Genomic DNA, 24,277 nt, shown 5'->3' with positions numbered 1-24,277 from the left:
TTACCAGAACGTTTTCTGTTGTTTTTGCATACTAAAATGAAGTGTTTAAACATTCAAAATACACATTTATACATTTTGTTTTAAAGATTAAATGTAAAAATAAAAATGACATGTTATGCCTGAAAATCACAGACTGAATAATGCTTTTCATATCCCTGAAAACAGTGAGAAAACTTTCAAACAACCTGAACTTTGATCCACTAGCAACTCTTCTGTTGGAAATTTACAATAACTTAAGAGAGGTTACCGCGTTCTATGACCACTCAATTTATATTGAATTCTTTCCATGTATAATGTGTTGGTGAGATCTGTTAGCCATGCTTTGAAGAGTGGCATTACTTTTGTATTTAATGAGACAGAATGACTTTTTAACAATCAGCATTCTGTATTCTTGATTATGCCAGATTAACACAGCAGTCAATGGATCAAATGTTAAGTCAGAGTTATAAACTGGACAAAAACTGAAAGATTTCTGTCCCGAATCGGTGAGCTTGACCAACAGAGGTGTCCCACTGAGCTTTCAGCATGTTAGCACTGGATAATGTAGACAAGACAGAGGGGTAGAATTGTTTTGTAGAGTGCAATCTTTGTATAACCTTGTTCTGAATTACCAGAGCTGGTGTCTGTAAAGGCATCAACAAGCTTCAAAGCACGCTTGAAAACAATTCCTGTGATAACACCTCTTCAGTAGACTTATGCTCTATAGTTTGCTGCCCAATGATAATAATAATGGGAAATTAAGGAACCCAGAGCCACCTGACTTAGGTTTGCATGATAAGTAAGGCACTTTACAGCCCCATATGAATGATATGACTATTAAAAAATAGTTATAGAAATCTAAGGTCGCTTTTTCATCATTAACTAAAGTGATCTTTTTGTTCTAATTCCATTTTTCTAGCATAACTACTGTAAGTAATTCAGCGTATAAATAGTAAATTATTTGGGTCCTTGGGGTCAGTCACATCGATGTGTGTTATCTATAGTATGGTCTGCATGAAAACTGGATCTATACTATTGCTAATGCATATGGATTTGCTCTTTTGCCAATTGGTTGAGCTGTCTGAGAATATGCTGAATGTTTCTGTTCAGTCCAGTAATGACAATAAATAGACTTCACATACAACACAACATCATCGTGTAGAGAGATGATTATAGTATGCTGTGCCTCTGTTTGGGGCCATTATCAGAAGGTGATTTCTTATGATTAATTTCTAAGTGGTTCTGTATGGCAATGGTAAACAACAGAATGGAAGATCTGATGGTAAACTTTAAAAGAGCATCATATACACACACACACACACACACACACACATATATATATATATATATATATATATATATATATATATATATATATATATATATATTCAGCAAAAAAAGAAACGTCCCTTTTTCAAGACACTTTATTTTAAAGATAATTTTGTAAAATCCAAATAAACTCTACAGATCTTTATTGTAAAGGGTTTAAACAATGTTTTCCATGCTTGTTCGGTGAACCAAAAACAATTAATGAACATGCAACTGTGGAACGGTCATTTAGACACTAACAGTTTACAAAGAGTAGGCAATTGTCACAGTTAAAATAACTTTGGCCACTAAAGAGACCTTTCTACTGACTCTGAAAAACACCAGAAGAAAGATGCCCAGGGTCCCTGCTCATCTGCGTGAACATGCCATAGGCATGCTGCATGCACACATGAGGACTGCAGATGTGACCAAGGCAATAAATTGCAATGTCTGTACTGTGAGATGCCTAAGACAGCGCAATCTCAATCCCATTGAGCACATCTGGGACCTGTTGGATCGGAGGGTGAGGGCTAGGGCCATTCCCCCCAGAAATATCCAGGAACTTGCAAGTGCCTTGGTGGAAGAGTGGGGTAACATCTCACAGCAAGAACTGGCAAATCTGGTGCAGTCCATGAGGAGGAGATGCACTGCAGTACTTAATGCAGCTGGTGGCCACACCAGATACTGACTGAATGACTTTTTATGGTCATACAAATATTTACACGTTAAGTTTGCTGAAAATAAAAGCAGTTGAAATAGGTGTATATATATATATATATATATATATATATATATATACACACATTTGTTTTTACAAAAATACAAAATTGGTGATTATAATTTACATTATCTTTTTGCCCTGTGCTGATAACAAATAAACATTTAAAATAATGGTGGGGACATTCCATTAACTTTTATTGTTTTTGTCAAGTTAATAAAAAAATGTTTTATCCCCCAACACTGCCCATTAACCCAACCCTCACACAAACTTTCTGCATTTTTAGATTTTCATTAAAGTATTATTTATTTATCTCCAATGTGTGAACGCTGTGGGGTCTCTGTATCTTCAGGCTGTTGACTGTGAGTCTCTGTAGTGGCTTCTAATTCATCGCTTCCATCCATCCTAAAATAAAACATACAGAGAGTCACATATGCAGTTTGTGGCATTACAGCTGTCAATCAACTCAAGAGTCACTTTTAGGAAATATTAAAAACAAACTATTAGCACCATCAGACAACAATATTAACTATATCTCAAACTTGGTCTCCATTAAAGTATTCTTTATAAGTGGACAATTAAACACAATCTCTCTATCAAAGTAAGACACTGTAAGAGTTAAAACTGTCATTCATATACTACAACAGATCAGTCACATCATTATGAGCAGAATTAAGCAACTTTAAATTCAGAAGCCTACAGAAACTAAAGCAGCAGTGAATTTATGATACATGTCTTATTTTTAACAAGATATTAAGCTCACATAAGAGTCCTGATCTTAAACTTGGTTCCATTAAAAAGCACCAGAACAATTTCCTTTTATTTCTAGTAAGTAAAAATTACTCCAACTGTACTTCAAATGAAAATTAAATTATTAGTACTCACTTTCTCTCCAATTTATAATGCGCATTGTCCTTCAAAGAGAGCAGCTTCTTTTCTGAGACTTTTAGTTGTCTATTTCCAGACAGATTCAGTTTTCTCAGGTGTGAGGGGTTTGATCTCAGAACTGAAGCCAGAGCAGCACAACCTTCATCTGTGACACCACACATACTCAACCTGCAGAGAACAATGACACACTATTTACTCTCTCAGTTCAGAACACACACTAGATCAACAGACTTCATTGTTAAAGAGTGACAATATCAAATCATACATTACTATGAAATATTAGAAAATAGTTCAATAATCAATAAAGCTGAACATTTCTAAATGATTATATAACATCTAATATTCAAATAATCTTCTTCATGTAAATCATTTATTTTTGGTTGATCACTTCACAAATCCTGTAGATGTCTAAAATATCTGTATGATGGTTGACACAATTCAATGATGTTTACCATCTTATGTTAATGAGTTTAACGTACTGAATAACATGTTGTAAGTGACTATCAGAGATGATCTTACTCTAGTTTCTCCAGTTTACAGTGAGGATTCTCCAGTCCAGCAGAGAGTTTCTTCACTCCTGAATCTCCCAGATTATTTCCAGACAGATTCAGTTCTCTCAGGTGTGAGGGGTTTGATCTCAGAGCTGAAGCCAGAGCAGAACAACCTACATCTGTGACACCACACATACTCAACCTGCAGAGATGAAAAACACTTTTATGAACACAATTCTTACAGTGTAAGAAAAAAAAACCTACATACACACTCCAACAATAGTGGGCAAAAAGTACAGAAAGAGAAGCCTGAATTTCATTCAAGACATATGAGCAGACTGTTTGTGTCACATTTTTAAACATTTTGTTCTTTAAGGAATTTCAGTCTGCTTGAAATGAAAATAACCTATATCACACAATACCCCTATTGACTGTTGTGATAAGAATCAGCCTCCCCTCGAACTGTCTCACTGAATCACCGCCAAGATCCACTCACAATTGGAGCATGTGGCAACAGCAGTGGTACAGTTACTGGCTCCCTTTACAACTGGCAATAACATACTAATTTCATTATATGTTCTGTATCCAAATAGTATGTGGATTAGCTACGTTGCATTATTTACACATAGAGAAAGTGATCTGATTGCACTTAGCCGTGAAAAATGGAAATGCTACTTTAATTATTAGGAGTGTAGCGGTTTATTGTGGCACGATACCTCGCGGTTCAAAAAATGTGGCTATGCGCATCGTGGAGATGGGGCTTTTTTTTATTTTAGTGACTGTTCTATCCAATACGCACAACATCCTATACCTACGTAGCACGTGCATACAAATGTTAATCGCTTCATTGCACACAAGGAGTCCTAAAATTTGATTGCACACTAGCAGCCACAGGTGTTATACGATGAGTTCAGCTGAAACTGCGAAAACTGAAACTACCAGCGGGAGAGAGATGCACATTTTCAGCGCGAGGGATCGAATGTCCGTTTGAAGTGCGAGACTGATCTGCTCTGACTGAACGAGAGAAAATTAAAGTTTACAGAGGTTTAATGATTGTGTCATATTAATCTACTATATATAATGCCTAATATTATGTATAATAATGCTATGGGGGACTATAATCCTAATATGTTATGTCTGATTTGATTCCTTCAGTAAATTATTATTTAAATGAATAAGCACACATTTCCATTAAATATGTATTTTTTTTAAAGAATATTTAGATGTAATCAGAGACAATACTATTTTACAAAAATAATTTGTTTTATTTAAAATATTTTAAATGTATCAGTAACAGTGTGTAGGCAGCATATGTATCTAACATAATTCTGTATTTTCAGTAAGATGAAAAATTAGCCAATATTTCCATTTGGTGTCACCATTGCCATGTTCTGGGCAGATTTTTAGTCGCAGTACATCTCTGATGGATCATTTAGCACTTTTAAGAACAGTAGCCTATTTTTAGCTTCATTTTTAATTAAACGAACTGTATTGCATATGTCTATACAGTAATAATAAAAAAAAAACTTTCAATCGTAGCTTTTCTTGATTCAGGCTTAGATTAAAGAATCGTGAAATGAACCGAACCGTGAGTTCAGTATCGTGAACCGAATCATGTGATTATTGAACCGATACAACCCTATTAATTATTACATCAGATGTTTTGTTAATCAAAAATTCTCCATCATTTACAAAATTTTAAAAACATTTTTGAATATTTCAATTCACAAGGCTTCACAAGCTTCACAATGGGGGTATGTAGATACAGCAAGGAATCCAGCAGACATGGCCTCTTAAGGTTCAAAGGCAGACACATTTCTTAAGAACAAGACTTGGGTGTCATGTCCTCCCTTTCTTCTTCACTCTGAAAGTGAGTGAACTGTCAAACCCGATGGAACTGAAGAACTTATATCAGATGACCCTGAGGTCAAAATGATTGTTGTGGTGAATTCTGTACAGCCAAAAGAAGAGGTTGATGTAGTTATGAGCATGATTTAACATTTCTCTTCTTGGATTCATTTGAAAAGAGCTGTGGCTTGGATCTTGAGGTTCAAGAACATGCTCCTGTCTCTTAGTCAGAAGAGAAAACAGTTGAGAATAGCTCTTGCTCAGTCTGACTTGAATGAACAACAACAAAGGAATTCCTTGGGAAAGGAAATTAGGACTTTCAAAGGTCAAACCTACCAAGGTTATCTCTCAGTGGAAGAGCTAGAGAAGGCTGAGCTGGAGATAATCATATTCTGTCAAAGAAAGATGTTTCCAGATGAGCTCTCTAAGCTGAAAAAAGATGAAAGTGTGAAGGGGAGTAGCCATATTTATGGGCTTTGTCCAATACTTGAAGGTGGTGTCTTAAGAGTTGGTGGTCGACTTAGTAGGGCATCTATGCCTGAAGAATCCAAACATCCACTAATTTTGGCCAAGAATTCTATATCTCAAACACCCTCCTACCATACATACACAAGAGGTGGGACATAGTGGTCGCAATCACGTTGTCCAAATTGCACCAGAAATGTTGAATTACTGGTGAAAGTACAGCTATAAGGAGAGTGCTGTCCAAGTGTGTCACCTGTCGATGGTTGAATGCACTTCCAGGGTGCTAGCAGATGGCAGACCTACTGTCAGAAAGAGTCACTCCAGATAAACCTCCATTTACTTGTGTTGGAGTGGACTATTTCGGACCCTTTGAGGTAAAGTGTAGAGGGAGTGTAGTGTAGAGTGTTAGGGAATTAGATCAGTGCAGAAAGTCCTTAACTCTACCTTGAATAGAACTCGGCCTGCACACTGTTCTTTGTGAAGTGGAACCATCTTCAATGGTCATCCAATTGCCAAATTATCTCCAGACCCATGCAACCTGGAAGCTTTAACACTGAACCACCAATTGTTTCTGAAGACCTCAACATCATTACCACCAGGAGGATTCCAAAATGAAGATGTTTATGCTCGTAGGTGATAGAAGCAGATTCAGAAAATGTCAGACTTATTCTGGAAGAGATGGGTCAAGGAATACTTACCACAATTGCAGGAACGTCAGAAATGGTCAGGAGTCTAACGCAACTTTATGCCGGGGGACATAGTGCTTATTGTTGATAACAGCACCTCGCAACTCTTGGATCATGGGAAAAGTAATCCAAACTTTTCCAGACAGAAGAGGATTTCTGCATAAGGTGCAAGTTAAAACTAAAATCAGCTGTCTGGACAGGTTGATAACCAAGGTCTGCCTACTACTGGAAGCAGAAGTTGGATGACTTTGTTTATGTTACTTGATACTTGGACAATGACTCTGACCAATGGACCTTGCAAATGGTGATGATAAAGATCACTCTGACTAGACTAAGTCCTGGGTATTTCTCGCCTGACTTAACACTTTTTCTTTTTGCATGTGGATGAAGATAATTTATAATTAATTTTCTTTATTTATCACACATTATACATTTGCACATATACAGTGAAATTCTTCTTTTTCACATATCCCAGCTAGGCTGGGGTCGGAGTGCAGGGTCAGCAATGATACAGCACCCCTAGAGCAGATAGGCTCGAGGGCCCAACAGTGGCATCTTGGTGGTGCTGGGGCTTGAACCCCCAACCTTCTGATCAGTAACCCAGAGCCTTAACCGCTGAGCTACCACTGCCCCATGCTGAGTGACCACTGCCCCAAGACAGTGTATGCATGTAATGTGGCAATGACGATGAATATGGACTATAAAAAAATCATGTCTCTTGTTAATGTGTAACGTGTAATTATTTTGTGATAATAATTAGGGACTGGAATGTGGGAGACATAAATTATTATATGTGTGTGTCTGTGTTGTGATTTCACGAGATCTAGGTGGATATTGAGTCACATGGTTATTGTTGGTATAGGTATATAGTCACCTGTTCACCAGGAGGGAAGTGATAGAGAAGGGGGTAAGCGGGGAAGTCATATTTTTTTGTTGACCGCTAGAGCACACCGCATTGCTTTGTAGCATAAGAACCAGTACCATTACAGTGTATTTCTATTTGCACAAATCCTAAAAGAAAACGTCCGGATGTGTCTTTCCATGAATTTTCAAAAGATGCTGAACATTGTACAAGCTCGGTGGGTTCAGGCAATTAAACACGAAGGAGATAACTTTGTTATTAAATGAGGAACCACTTTCGTCTGTGGACAGTATTTTCAAGATAAGGACTTACAGCAGTCGCTCACATGTGGAATTCTGAAACGCTTTGAAATCTGAGTTTTACCATCACGGTTTCAATAGAATCACAACCAACACGAGAGCGTGTGTTTGACAAGGATCATTATACATGAATAAGACGTTGTATTTTTCATTATCTAGTATCTACCATCAAACCTTATGGCACCTGCAGTTAACTTTAAAGTATCCCAGAAACCACAACCTGAGATTCTATTATGTTTTCCTGCAATTGAGTTTTTAAATTAGCCCAGTTTGGCATGAAAGTGCGACCCTGGCATGCGCTGCACCTGGTTTGGGGAAAAGAGAGCGAGAGGACACATGTTTGCCGTGCTGTGTTTAGAAAAACACTGTTGGACTGACAAGAAATTTTTTTCTTTCACATTCTGCCTTACTGTGTGTTCATTATGAGAGAAGTATTCTAAAAGAACCCTAACACAATTTAATGAAGTAACTGTATTCTGAATACAGATGCTTAAAAAACATATTGAGGGCTAAATACAGTTACTTCATTTTTGTATTCTGAATATGTGTTGATTTTTCCGGTGATTTCCAGATGAGCTTCAGTAACAATATCCGGCCAGGCAAGGAGGGATAGGAATCGCACATTAGCATCTGCCAGTGGGAGGTCATTAATCACTTGACATTCGGGGCTATGGGGGCCCATATGTGACACACAATAATCAATTGATGAATCGATAAATCAATTGATAAATTGACTAATTTATTGATAAATTGATAAATTAATTGATAAATCAGTTGATAAATCAATTGAGAAATCTATAAATCAATTGATTAATCGATAAATCAATTGAGATATCAATAAATCATTTGATAAATCAATAGATAAATTAATAACTCAACTGAGAAATAATGTGGATAAATACTTAAAAGAATCAACAATTTGATAACCCAAAAAATGACCAATTAATAAAAACATAGATAAAAAAAATTACAAATGCAATATTCAATTTAATTATTGATAATACAGAATTTATGATTAAATAGATTTTTTTTATTATTATTAATTATGTGATTACGGAGTGATTGATAGTTGTATTTTTAATTTGCCTATTGCTTTTTCTATTGTCTATGGCCCTTCTATCGATTTCCCACTGAGAGGGGATGGGGCAGTGCCTAATTTACTGTCGTCACTCATTGCCCAGATGTTACAGAAGCTGTCATTGGTCGATGCTGGTTAATTGCCATTTCAAGCCGTTCTCACATTATTAACATTTAAGCCGTCGAGGAGAATGGCTGGCTTGTCCCGTCTTCTAAGTGAAGCAGCTGACCAACTGGACAGTCGGAATTCTATACCCTCCGTCAGGCCTTCAGAACCAACTAAACACTTAGTATGAAATACTGTAGATGGTAGGAATTTGAAACATAATTACAAATGTCATTTCTTTCAGAAATTCTTATAAAAGCAACAGACTTGACAGATTACTTGTCTGAACATTTTTAAAGTCAAAATGGTTACATTATTTACAGTAATGTTGTGAATAGGTTTGGCACCATTTATGTGTAGTAAAAAGCGCGCAGGATTGGTAGTTACTTAGCTAATTTTGATAGCTAACAATAACTATGTTCACTATTCACTACTGAAATAGTTATGGTTTGCTCTTAAAATGAGCTAAGTACCAATCCTGCATGCTTTTTACTACACCCAAATGGCACCAAACCGGATTCACAACATTACTATGAATAATGTACTGTATATACATACAGTATATAAAATTTGAGGGGGCAGTCTACACGTCTCCCCTCACTGCTGAATCCTGTAAGAAACACTGCACTCTTATTTATTTTTAAATTGGTGTTCCATGTACAGCTTTAGAAACATCTCTCCAATTAGTAGTACTGAATTTTCAATGTCTAACTAATCTATATTTATCGGATCGAGAATCAAATCAGATCGAATCGAACTGAGATCTTGTGAATCATAATCGAATCGAATCGGGGCATCTGTGGTGATACACAGCCCTATTTACTGATGTGATCACTTTAAAGGTATACTCAGTCATTTGTTCCTAATTAAACATGTTTCACTCCTAAAGAAATTCATATTAATTTTGAAACACACGGAATGTATAAAATCATGAGACTCCAGTCATATCTGTAACCTTATGAAAGCTGTTTTATTCTACATGGAGAGGGTCCCCTCATGGGGGCTGCCATGTTTAAATCACATGACCATATGAATACTACTTGCCTAATTGCAGTAACTGCCCAGTTATTGGACACTTTAATGCATGGATAAAACAATCATTGCTGACTGTGAATAGTCAATTACTATAATGACATCAATAATTGAAAACTATTATGTTTGAATGATGCTGCATCCATTTATATACAGTGTATCATTACAATATTGAAAGAGATTCCCTGTAGAAATATGAAAGAATGAATTAAGCATGCCCAGACTATGCTGAGAGTGAGTGTTTAGAAATGTGTATGTTGACTGTGCCGTGAAATATGTTTTTTAGTGTTTCTATAAGTGCTGCAGTATGATGTTACTGAGGAGCAGCTCATAGTCATTTACAGCTCAATCACCTGAACACACGGCCATAGAGGGGGTGAACACTTAAAATTAGTTTATTTAATTCTGTTTCATTATCTGTTAAAGGGATAGTTCACCCAAAATGAAAATTCTCTCATCATTTACTCACCCCCATGCCATCCCAGATGTGTATGACTTTCTTTCATTAGCAGAACACAAATGAAGATTTTTAGAAGAATATCTCAGCTCTATGGATCCTTACAGTGTAAGTGTATGGCGATCAGACCTTTGCAGCTCCAAAAATTTAATTAAACATAAAGAAAACATAAAAGTAATCCACATGACTCCAGTGGCTAAATCTATGTCTTTAGAAGCGATATGATAGATGTGGCTGAGAAACAGATAAAAATGTAAGTTCTTTTTTTACTCTAAATCTCCACTTTCACTTTTACATCTGAAAGCCACATGTGGTGCCTGTTTAGTTTCATTTTCACATCTGAATGTTGAAGTGAAAGTGGAGATTTAGAGTAAAAAAGGATCTAATATTTAAACCCACACCTATCATATCGCTTCTGAAGATATGGATTTTACCACTGGAGTCATCTGGATTACTTTTATGTTTCTTTTATGTAATTTTTTTAGCTTTAAAGGTCTGATCACCGTTCACTTGTATTAAAAGGACCTACAGAGCTGAGATATGCTTCCAAAATCTTTTTTTTTTTTTTTTCTGCTGAAGAAAGAAAGCCATACACATCTGGGATGGCATAGGGTGAGTAAATAATGAGAGAATTGGGTGAACTATCCCTTTAAAGTCATATGGGTGTTTCTTCAATTTTTAGCACTTTTGGCCTGTGGGCATTTGAAAAATAAACTCTTAAAACACTATTGCAAAACTGTAGTGATGCCATCGCTGTGAGACTTTCGTAATTTGTGTAAAATTGTTATGAATCATGTTCATAACATAAATATTAAGTCGTTTATTTATTTCACTCTTTTTTAGACTATCATAGTTTATTAAATATAATAATATTTTTATGATGTATTTTAAGATTTCTATATTATATCTATTTTAAGAAAGTCTGATTCTGAAAAAATCTATACATTAAAGGCATCTGATCTTCATACAACAATAAGAAACATTTTAAAATATTTTCCTTAAAATAAAAATCAACTCATGGAAAATAAAAGTGTCAGATGCTGAATAAACAACAATGATCTTACTCTAGTTTCTCCAGTTTACAGTGAGGATTCTCCAATCCAGCAGAGAGTTTCTTCAATCCTGAATCTCCCAGATTATTTCCAGACAGATTCAGTTTTCTCAGGTGTGAGGGGTTTGATCTCAGAGCTGAAGCCAGAGCAGCACAACCTTCATCTGTGACACCACACATACTCAACCTGCAGAGAACAATGACACACTATTTACTCTCTCAGTTCAGAACACACACTAGATCAACAGACTTCATTGTTAAAGAGTGACAATGTCAAATCATACATAAAAAAAAAAAAATTAAATAATAAATAAAGTTGAACATTTCTAAATGATTATATAACATCTAATATTCAAATAATCTTCTTCATGTAAATCATTTATTTTTGATTGATCACTTCACAAATCCTGTAGATGACTGAAATATCTGTTTGATGGTTGACACAATTCAATGATGTTTACCATCTTATGTTAATGAGTTTAACATACTGAATAACACATTGTTAGTGACTATCAGAGATGATCTTACTCTAGTTTCTCCAGTTTACAGTGAGGATTCTCCAGTCCAGCAGAGAGTTTCTTCACTCCTGATTCTCCCAGATTATTTCCAGACAGATTCAGTTCTCTCAGGTGTGAGGGGTTTGATCTCAGAGCTGAAGCCAGAGCAGAACAACCTACATCTGTGACACCACACATACTCAACCTGCAGAGATGAAAAACACTTTTATGAACACAATTCTTACAGTGTAAGAAAAAAACCTACATACACACTCCAACAATAGTGGGCAAAAAGTACAGAAAGAGAAGCCTGAATTTCATTCAAGACATATGAGCAGACTGTTTGTGTCACATTTTTAAACATTTTGTTCTTTAAGGAATTTCAGTCTGCTTGAAATGAAAATAACCTATATCACACAATACCCCTATTGACTGTTGTGATAAGAATCAGCCTCCCCTCGAACTGTCTCACTGAATCACCGCCAAGATCCACTCACAATGGGAGCATGTGGCAACAGCAGTGGTACAGTTACTGGCTCCCTTTACAACTGGCAATAACATACTAATTTCATTATATGTTCTGTATCCAAATAGTATGTGGATTAGCTACGTTGCATTATTTACACATAGAGAAAGTGATCTGATTGCACTTAGCCGTGAAAAATGGAAATGCTACTTTAATTATTAGGAGTGTAGCGGTTTATTGTGGCACGATACCTCGCGGTTCAAAAAATGTGGCTATGCGCATCGTGGAGATGGGGCTTTTTTTTATTTTAGTGACTGTTCTATCCAATACGCACAACATCCTACACCTACGTAGCACATGCATACAAATGTTAATCGCTTCATTGCACACAAGGAGTTCTAAAATTTGATTGCACACTAGCAGCCACAGGTGTTATACGATGAGTTCAGCTGAAACTGCGAAAACTGAAACTACCAGCGGGAGAGAGATGCACATTTTCAGCGCGAGGGATCGAATGTCCGTTTGAAGTGCGAGACTGATCTGCTCTGACTGAACGAGAGAAAATTAAAGTTTACAGAGGTTTAATGATTGTGTCATATTAATCTACTATATATAATGCCTAATATTATGTATAATAATGCTATGGGGGACTATAATCCTAATATGTTATGTCTGATTTGATTCCTTCAGTAAATTATTATTTAAATGAATAAGCACACATTTCCATTAAATATGTACTTCTTTTAAATAATATTTAGATGTAATCAGAGACAATACTATTTTACAAAAATAATTTGTTTTATTTAAAATATTTTAAATGTATCAGTAACAGTGTGTAGGCAGCATATGTATCTAACATAATTCTGTATTTTCAGTAAGATGAAAAATTAGCCAATATTTCCATTTGGTGTCACCATTGCCATGTTCTGAGCAGATTTTTAGTCGCAGTACATCTCTGATGGAACATTTAGCACTTTTAAGAACAGTAGCCTACTTTTAGCTACATTTTTAATTAAACGAACTGTATTGCATATGTCTATACAGTAATAATAAAAAAAAAACTTTCAATCGTAGCTTTTCTTGATTCAGGCTTAGATTAAAGAATCGTGAAATGAACCGAACCGTGAGTTCAGTATCGTGAACCGAATCGTGTGATTAGTGAACCGATACAACCCTATTAATTATTACATCAGATGTTTTGTTAATCAAAAATTCTCCATCATTTACCAAATTTTAAAAACATTTTTGAATATTTCAAATGCTTTCTGTCATTTTGACAGGTAAAAATGAGGTATTAGGTATTTCTACTTAAATGTTCTCACAGTAAGCCTTTACATATCATAGATGACACCATAAAGCGCAGACAAAAGGATGCAAATAGGGATGTAAATTTGAGAAAATTGGAGAAAAGTTTTAAAGCACAATCGGGAAAGGATCAGAATAATAAAAAACAGCATAAAAAGAAAACACCAAGAATAAATAAGTTAAGCACAACCTTAAAGGTCACTGAAGTATGCATATACATTTAAAAAAATTACATCACTTATACTCTCTACTTTTCAAATAATCTATAGTTTTTGTAAATCAAAAATAAAACAAAAAATTTTCAAACAAAAACATTAATTAAATAATTAAAGGGGATCACTGAGTTTTGCTGGCAGTGTTTGATGAGGCACTTGTGTGAAGAGCTAGTAGCACATCACCACTTGAGTTTTCACATGTCACGCATTAACTCACTTAAGTATTATATCCAGACACAGACTTAAATCTGACAGCATTAAGTCTTCATCTAGAAATCATTCGGTCTCACTGTATACATCAATACGTGACATTTACAACACTAATAATATGTAAGTAGGTATGATAACTGTCAAAAAACAAATACCACAGTATTACGGTATTAAGGGCACTTAATAGTTTAATATTAAGTTGTAGATAAATTAAAAAAGATATGTTCACTACTGCAATTGAATTGTATGCCTTACTGTCAAACATAATTTTGTAAGATTTATGAAACTAAATTTAGAACACAAAATAATAATAATAATAATAATAATAATGATAACTTGTAATGATTACAGCCCAGGTTAAGAGTTTAGATATGCATTTGATTCAGTAATTGGTTGCTGTTGAAATATAGTTTTATTCTAAACAATATCTACTAAAAAGTAATGTTTATTCATTTGCAGTTTTTTCCCAGTACTGTCTATTTTCTGCGACATTATCATTTCCTGTATGCCTAAAGCACTTCTGAAACTGGTTATTTACTGTAGTACTTTACAAATAAAACATTTCATTATTCTTAGTATTAAACACATTGTTAGCCCACTGTTGCACTGCACTCAGGTAAATACTGTAAATGCATGAACAGACAGTTTGCCCATCATAATGTTTTGCATATAAGCACTTAAATCTGTTTTCTGCATTTGTGTGACAAAAAGGACAAACACTGTGTTAGCCTACCTAAACATAACAAGTCATTACAAATAATGTAAAACTATTGATTTTGCACTAACAAATATTGCACTTGGTGTATTTTATGAAAAGGGTTCTAATTTATTATCTTATATACTGTATTTTCATTTATCTCAGCAAAATCCACAGGACGATGCTCAAGTTCATGAATCAAGTTTGAAGTGTTTCCTGCCTGAGCAGATACTTTGTGGCAAACCTTACAAACTGGGTAACTGAGAAACATTGACTGTGTCTCGTGGGTCTTTTAAGATACCCACACTGTGGATTTCAACTGCTTCGGTATGGAAAATAAAGGTTGAGCATATCATCGTTTAAAATAAACGGATGGATGAGTGATGTAAAATAAGGAAGTCACAATTTCGAGATTTATTTTTTCACATCAAGTTTATGTGATGTGGTGTAATTGTAGCCAATTCTGTCTTAATTTAACTGATTTTGGATTTTAGAAAAGTTCAGAATTTTTTTTTTTGTTTTTTTTTTGTATATATTAATGCAATACCGTGAATTACGCGATGTCAATGGTATGAAAACCATCAGTTTTAAAAGCGAGAAACCGTTACATACCAATTTGTGAGTTTTAACTTTTTCTTTGTTAATAATAATATTTAACAGAAAGTTATTGTTCCAGGTTTTACTTACTGAACTGATCTGTATTCTTCTAACACAGGAAGCAGCCTCTGAAGAGCTTCATCTGCCTTATTTTGTGCTCCAACAAATTCACTCAGCTGAAACACATCCATCTTCTGCTCTGAGGTCAACAACACAAAAACTAAAGCTGACCACTGTGATGGAGAGAGTTTTTCTTTTCTTACTTGACCAGATTTCAGATAGTTCTGAATTTCCTTCACAAGGGAATGATCACCCAGTTCATTTAAACAGTGGAACAGATTGATTGATTTCTTCGGAGCGAGATCACACCAGATTCTCATTTGGATAAACACCACTGTCTCCTCTTTCCTATGAGAACTGTTTCTTATCTGCATCTCTAGGCCACGTAAAAGTATCTGATTGTACTCCAGCGAGAGTCCTAAAAGGAAACGAAGGAAAAGGTCCAGATGTCCATTTTTACTGTCTAATACTTCATCCACAGCTCTCTGATGCAGATCAGATAATGAAGTCAGCTCTTTCTTGGCTCTATGAGTTGGTTTATTAATCTGGTCAAATGCATTGATGTTATTGTTTGTAAAGGAGAGGTGCACATATAGAGCTGCGAGATGTTCCTGAATGCTCAGATGAACAAAGCAGTACACTTTCCCCTGATACAAGCCAAACTCTTCTCTGAAAATCTGAGTGCACAATCCTGAGTACACTGATGCTTCTGTCGCATCAATGCCACACTCTCTCAGGTCTTCCTCGTAGAAGATCAGATTACCGTTCACAAGCTGCTCAAAAGCCAGTTTCCCCAGTTTGAGGATCATGTCTTCATCTTTCACTTTCTCCTCATAGTCCTTCTTCATGTTTGATGTTTGTCTGAATGATCAAGAAGTGTGTGTACATTTGAGTGAGAGTCTTGGGGATCTCTCCACTCTCTGCTTCACTCAACATTCTCTCTAGAACAGTGGCTGAAATCCAGCAGAACACTGGGATGTGACACATGATATAGAGGCTCCTTGATGACTTCAGGTGTGTGATGATTCTATTGGCCAGACTCTGATCACTGATTTTCTTCCTGAAGTATTCCTCCTTCTGTGGCTCATTGAAGCCTCGTACCTCTGTCACTCGATCAACAGACTCAGAGAGGATGAGATCAGCTGCTGCTGGTCTGGAGGTGATCCAGATGAGAGCAGAGGGAAGCAGATTCCCCTTCATGAGGTTTGTCAGCAGCACGTCCACTGAGGATGATTCACATACTTCACACAACCTCACATTGCTCTGAAAATCCAGAGACAGACGACACTCATCCAGACCATCAAAAATGAAGCAAACTCTAAAGTTATCACTGGAAATGTCAATTTCCGTTGTTTCTGGGAAGAAGATATGTAGAAGATCTGAAAGACTCAGTTTTTTGTCCTTCAACAAATTGAGCTCTCTGAAAGGAAGTGGAAATATGAGGTGGATGTCCTGATTTGCTTTCCCTTCAGCCCAGTCCAGAATGAACTTCTGCACAGAGATTGTTTTTCCAATGCCAGCGACTCCCTTTGACAGCACAGTTCTGATGGGTTTGTCTTGTCCCGGTAAAGGTTTAAAGATCTCATTGCATTTGATTGGTGTATCCTCTGTTGTTGTTCTCCTGGATTGTGTCTCAATCTGTCTCACCTCATGTTCATTACTGATCTCTCCACTTTCACTCTCTGTGATGTAGAGCTCTGTGTAAATCTCATTCAGGAGTGTTGGGTTTCCCTGCTTTGCTGTTCCCTCATACAAACACTGAAACTTTGTCTTCATATTTAATCTAAATGTGTTGAGGACAAATTCAGAGTCAAAACTGTAAAATTAAAATAAAGAATGATTACACAAGTTAGAGAAGTACTGTAAATATTTAAAGCAAAATGTTTGTTTGTTTTCTGTATCATGGGACACAAAACATACGTTTATGAAATGTATCAATTATTTATAATATTTTTGAGTAACATGATGACCTATTGCAGCATCTAAAGCAAACAAACAAAAAATTCTTCATTTTACCTGAAACCAGGAAACATGCTTTCATTAAAGTCTTGTGGCAGATTCATAGACTGATCATACTTCCTCTTCTTACAGATAGGTTCTGTTACGACTGGTCTGGGAGGCAGGATTGGCCTTAAACAGCATGAAGACAATAAAGAATCAACTTCTCTGATATTGATTCAGGTTACTTACCTTTCATTCTACCAAATATGTTTTGGTGGGTGGTTCTCATTTCTTAAATTGTACATCCTTGTTTCCTTGCTCCGTCCTCGAGTCCGTGACCAAGAAACCAATCAAAGACCGCCATTATAAAGGCCGTATTAATTGTCTAAATGCACCACGTGGAGGCAAGGATCAAGGATGGAGGAAGCTTACCGAGAACGCTTGAATGAGGAAGCACAGGAGCATTCTATGTGGAAGACCTTATGGGCGAAGCATCTGACGCATTGTCACCCACGTATAATTTCTCCTCCCCCTTCACATATGACAAAAGTTTGTGCTCAAAACAGCAAGAGGCAGCAGCTGAATGACAGATATGGATTCTCTTCTTCAGAGTTGTAACTTGACACCGTGTCTTTTAAAAGCAGCCCAAGATATGTATCAAGTGGTCAAAGATGTCTGTCTGTTCATGTTTAAATACAAAAATAATTTAAAATAGTCCAGATGGGTCCCCTTTGGTATTCAGGAATAGTTAGGCCACAGTAGGCCTTGTTTGTCCTTCTCTATCAGTTCATGAACTGAAGCACCAGTGGGGGGGCCAAGGGTGCGTTGATGTAAAAGTAGGTGTTAAGGTCATAAATTAATGTACCCCTAGTGACACAGGATAGTCGCAGAAGTAAAGAACGATGCGTTTTTGCAGCTTGGTTTTAGTAAATGCTTTTACTGCATTGGGGATTAAGTTTTGAGTTCTCACTTGGGGTAAAAGGTCCCTAGAGGGGTTATAGTGATATTGTATTGCGTAGATATAGGGGCAATAGTTATAGTGCAAAATGTATCAACTAATGCAAATAATTTTGAGACAGCAAGATGCTTTTTGAGTAACAAATTAAGATAATGTCTACTTTAGAAAAGGGTTAAACATGTCCTGTTAATTTCAAACACATTTGGCATTATATAACATCTCAAGTATTCTATAAACAAATTAATCTCCATTGTGATTGGATCAGTAAATGTAAGCTCACTTTTAACATTTTTCATTACAAATCTATTCCCCCACTTAAAGGTGCACTCAGGATTTTTTTGAATACGTCATCTTGAACTTGAACACTGACACCTATCGGACTGGATATAGTATCATACAAACACAATCATCTTCAGTTGCAGGTGATGTTGCAGAAACTCACTATCCACAGTCAGCCATGAATAATTTAATCCATGAGTGAAAGTGTCCAATAACAGGACGGTTACTCAGATTAAGCGAGTAGTATTCAGCTGGTCATGTCTAACATGGAAGCCCCCATGAGGGGACCCCCTCCTTGTTGAATAAACTACTTTTATAAGGTTACTGATAGGGTTGTCAAATAAAACTTCTAAATTTGAAAAATGCACATTAAAATTTTAAAACTGTGCATTCAAATTTTGGATGTGTGCCAAGCACTAAGGATGAATTCAGATCGATCGCATTCTTGCGCTAAAAAAAGGCTAGACACAGCATAACAAATACAGCTGAACAGAAAGCAGTGTCTCAAGATGCTTTTTAAAGTTCTTTTTGATTTGACACAGCATCTAAAAAAACAGCGCTCCTGCACGAGACACTGAGTAAACAAAAACAAAGAGAAACAAAGACGCTCGTCTAGCGCTCGTTTACATAGAAACAAATGGATGGTTGCAAAACCGTTCGATGTGAACAGCCCTTTACAGTAGGTGGAGGTAATTGGCTGTTGCGTCTTGCTCTCTAATAGGTGTTTCTCAGATTAAGCAAGGAGTTTTTTAAACACTTTGTCAGGAAAGGTGTTCAACTTGAAAATGTGTGTCTCAAGATCCTCACGTTCGGTTCCAGTGTGTTGTGTTCCGTCTGTTTGAACATGGTATTTCACTGTTATTATGAAGCTTGGGTAGTATACTATTATGGGTAGTATACTGTGGCATCAGTGCAAGTGGAACACCATGTGGAAGCATTTTCCCCCCTCATTTTACTTTTGACTTAACATTTGAGAATATGGACCGCCAAAAACTTTTTATTTATTTATTTTATGCACATTAGTTGAAAATGAAATGCTCAAAATCAACCTTTAAACACGACACGCAAAGATCTCATGGATCAGTCAAATTTAGCAGTGCACACTGACAAACGGGTGTTTAGAAAAGTGCTGTGGTAGTTTTTGTTGCTACTTAGTGTTTTGGGAGAAATTAATATCAAAGGTGCCTTTTACCCAGAGGGGCCTTTAGCCTCTAGCCTGGCTTTTTATAATAGTTGCAAACTGTTTTAGTGATTTAGATTATGCTAACTTCATCCTTCCGGTCTCCAGGCCAGTTCTTTGACACATCTCCACAGCTGATACAGCTGATTTTATGTCTGTTTACCTCTCTGTGTTTGATTATCTGCCTGAATTAATTATCTGATCAGTGTCATTAGACTTACTGAATGTCATGATCAATCATAAATTGACTGTTTTTTTTTTATTGAATAATTCGACCCACATTTATGTATAACTTATATATTATATATATATACAGTATAATAAAAAAATGTAGTACACCATACTATAAAAAATGTCAAACAATAATAATATCTTTTATAGAAATGAACAGAAATGTTATACCTGAAAGCAGAACATGTGTCTCCACCCTTAAAGTTCAATGGAAACTTCTTAGACTGGTCACTCTTTATAGACACACCGCTGGGTTCTGGTTCTGATGTCTCCTCCTGAAATGGACTACAAGAGAACATTAAATGTAATCCATTGAATGAATGTATTCAACTATTAAAATATTAATTTATCATTAAATGTGCTTTTAAGAGCACTTTAACTTTTCTGTTAATACAGAAACTATAAACTCATAATGCAGAAGTGTCTCTCTGTGTGAAAGATAAAAAATTACAAACAATTCACGTGAACATTTTTCCAATCTCTTAATATAAAACATCATAATATAAAAACGTGATTCTATAATAATGCTTTATGGAAATGTTGATACCTGAGAAGCCATGTGTCTCCACCCTTAAAGTCAAATGGCCAATCTAAAGACTGGTCACTTTTCATGGACACACAGCTGAACTCTGATTCTGATCTTTCATGCTCAACTGAACTATAACAGAGAACAGATTTGTGTTAATCCCTTAGGATGCGGTGTCAGATGGAGGCATGGTCAAATGTGAGTCTTGCCCACCCAATCAAACATTAGGCAAACACGGTATTAAATAGGGTTGTCATAAAATATCGATATACTGATTATCGATTGACATGTTATTTTATGGATAAAGTATAAAGACCCAATTTTACTGTGTGAGAAAAATAGTGTGATATTATGTTAGCGAAATTAAATATTTTCATTGTACCAAAGCCAAAAGATATGATTAAAATATTATTTGTAAAATATTACCTGCTAAAAAAAATTATTTTGTATTTACAAACCTTTTTTTATTATAATTTTATTTTCACTATTAATGTTTGTACGTAAACCTGACAAGAAAAATTTTCAATTCATTTCAAATGTGTTTGCATAAATAAATATTTTTCCAAAGCAGCTTTACTGAAAATACAGCCTTACAACCCTCAGTACGCAAGCCAAATGTTCAAGAATTCTTTTTTCTCACAAACCTTTTAAAACTATGGCTGTCAATAGAAAAAATATTCATGATAAATCTCATGATTTCCAACAAGTCTTTATAAATCATAATGAAATGGTAATAATATCAAATTCAATTATTTAATAACAAATTTTTTTTTTTTTTTTTTTACATTTTTACACTTTATTAGGTACACATGTACATCTACTTATTTATGCGATTATCTAATCAGCCAATCGTGTGGCAGCAGTGTAATGTATAAAATCATGCAGATACGGGTCAGGAGCTTCAGTTAATGTTCACATCAACCATCAGAATGGGGGAAAAATGTGATCTTAGTGATTTCGACCGTGGCATTATTGTTGGTGCTGATCTCCTGGGATTTTCACACACAACAGTCTCTAAAGCAGAGATGCCCAAACTAGGGCCCAAAGTTGGCACGTGATGACATTTGATTTGGCCCGCCTTGACATTTATGACAAGAGTGGGAAAAACAAAACATAAAATAAATCAATAAATGCTATTGACGCAGCTTTTCATTGCATTAATTTAGCAGATTGCAGAGTAAAAAAAAAATGTATAATTAAATCATAAAGGAGGGGAACCAGGGCAACTTTAATATTTTAATATAATACAGTTTGTAGATGTATAAACCGTTTTAAACCAGTGAATTCGACATGCAAATCTCGTTATACCACTCCCTGTAAGCGAGCGACGCGATAAAACTATATCGTTCCCATTTATATTCAACAAATCGGTTAACATTGCAAGCGCGTGACGGCGAACGCCTTTCATATATTGGCGCTCCCTCATTATTCATAATGCAGCACATTTGTAAGAAAGGCAGAAATAGCAAAAATGCTTTGTGTACCAGCTGCATGATGAAGAGAGACACTTAAACACCTGTTACATCTTTCATCTCCATCTCCTGGGCAAAAACAACAACAACAACAAAAAAAAACCTGCAATGACATAGTTCCAAATAAATATATCCATCATGTTCTTCGTTTGAATTTTCGCTGAACATTATTTGTTTCGTGCAGTCCGTTGTGCAGATGTTGCTGAGTCAGTGGAGGATCCTCGCGCCATAAACGCGCACAGACGTGCACTCCGCTTCTCACGCGCTGCGCATCAGTTCGGTGTCATGCTCACGCGCTAAAATTATCAAATGTTACAATGTCGTTAATATTATTAACAAAAACAATATCTGGATGTGTTAAATGACCTTGATGTTAAATAATACGTTATTAATGATACAATAATAATTTTACAGAACATTAACCACTTCATATCTCGGACTAATGTTCATTATTTTATTAAATTGGCTTGGAGTTGGTAAGTTTTTTTTTTTATTTTTTTTTGTTTTTTTTTTATAAGCTACTCATGCCAAATCTGGAGAAATGCTGTATTCTACTACTGTGTTGGTGCATTTGTTTTGTAGGCTGCTAATTTAATAGCCAAAATATTTGGAAATATATGAATGAGAAAAATAAAATAAAAAAATTCAGTAACAATGCACATTATGCAATGTAGAAATCATGCAATTTTGTAATTATTGAAACATGCCATTTTAAAATTGAATTGTTTAAATTAAAGTATTTGACATAAAAAATTATGACGGAGTCATTAGACTAAAAAAAAAAAAAGTACTTTGTAAAGGTAAAAAAAATGCCCCCTATATGAGCCGTGTAATGCCCCTAATCATTTTCAGAAATGAATTTCAGGCCCTGAGTCTGTTATAATGCAATGTTCTCTTTTGGCCCACGGGCCTCAGTCAAGTTTGATTTTTGGCCCTTCGTAGGAAATGTTTGGGCACCTCTGCTGTAGAGTGTAAAGAGAACGGTGCGAGAAACAAAAAAATATCCAGGCAGTTCTGTGGGCGAAAATGGCTTTAAAATATTCACTCAAACGTTTACATTTTAATTAAAAAACATAAACACACAAATATGCACATTTTGCTGTTTGCCTTTACAAAGAGTATTCAATAGAAATATGTAAAGTACCTGCATCCTGGAGAAAAATATCCATCTATATATGTTTCTGTGTCGTCGTTCATGATGAGTGGTTAAATTGATTAATATTTTCTCCTCACTATTGAACAGAAATGAGATTCAGACATTCAAAAATAAACAAAACACAAAAAATCAAAGTAACTACATAGCCTTAATAATTATTTCATCCGAACGCATCCCGAGTTTAGGAGAAAATGGATCTCAGGACACAATTCGCTTGTTTAAGAATCGACACAAAACAACTGAAGTCACCTTTAAAGCGATCTTGCCACACTTGATCAAAAGTTTACAGGTCACAAAATCCTCCACCTTTCCATCACGCTGCTACATATAAATTCGCTTATGAATACACTTTTATAAACGTTTCGATTAAACACTTTGATACTACTAGGTACGAGTTGTAAAGACTTTATAATGGCTGTTTAAAATGTCTGACGTAAAAAAAAAATCTACTTTCACTTTTAGGATTAGGAAGAGCATGAACAGAGTTGCCCAGTGTTGCCAGATCTCCTGAAAGAAACAAGCATCACCCCTGAGAGTTTTGCCATCCAAGCTTATGTAAAGGGAGCCAGCTGGTAGGTAGCTATGCAGTATGTAGCCTAAACCTCACTCCCCTAGCCTAAGAGGCACTCTAGACAGAGGTTAGAGGTTGTAGCCTTTAGTCTCCTCGTTAGCATGCCTGCCTCCCATGCCGGAGACCCTGGTTTGATCCCATTTGGAGCGGGACCTGTTGCGGTGGTTCCGTGACCTGGATAGGAGTGAGGTTTAGGGGATGAGTGTAACGGTGGCCAGCTGGTACGTGCTGTGCAGTGTGTATAAACCTCACTCCCCTGGCCTCAAGTGGCACACTAGCGACTAACGCTAGAGGCTGTAGCCTTTAGCCTCCTTGTTAGCGCGCCTGCCTCCCATTCCGGAAATGCCAGTTTGAATCCTGTTCGGAGTGGGTCGAGCAGAACCGGTTGCAGTGGTTCCGTGACCCAGATGGGAGTGAGGTTTAGCCTCCTTGTTAGCACGCCTGCCTCCCATGCCGGAGACGTTGGTTAGAATCCCTTTTGGAGCGGGTCAAGTAGGACCGGTTATACTTATAAAATATAGCTACAAAATAAAAATGAAAATCAGAAGCAATATATTTGAATGTTAAAAATACATACTATAATAGAAACCTTTTATTTTCACCAAAAAAAAAGACACAAAATTAAAACTACGGTGCGTCACCCTCAGTG

At 36.0% G+C, this 24,277-nt stretch overlaps 1 pseudogene; it reads right to left on the bottom strand.

The window, feature by feature from the left end:
• Positions 1 to 1,393: 1,393 nt before the first annotated feature.
• Positions 1,394 to 23,949, bottom strand: LOC127422220 (NACHT, LRR and PYD domains-containing protein 12-like; annotated as a pseudogene).
• Positions 23,950 to 24,277: the final 328 nt, after the last annotated feature.

The sequence above is a fragment of the Myxocyprinus asiaticus genome, chromosome 31 (assembly GCF_019703515.2).
Source record: "Myxocyprinus asiaticus isolate MX2 ecotype Aquarium Trade chromosome 31, UBuf_Myxa_2, whole genome shotgun sequence".
Lineage (NCBI taxonomy): Eukaryota > Metazoa > Chordata > Actinopteri > Cypriniformes > Catostomidae > Myxocyprinus > Myxocyprinus asiaticus.
This window is presented reverse-complemented; position numbering and strand designations above follow the sequence as displayed.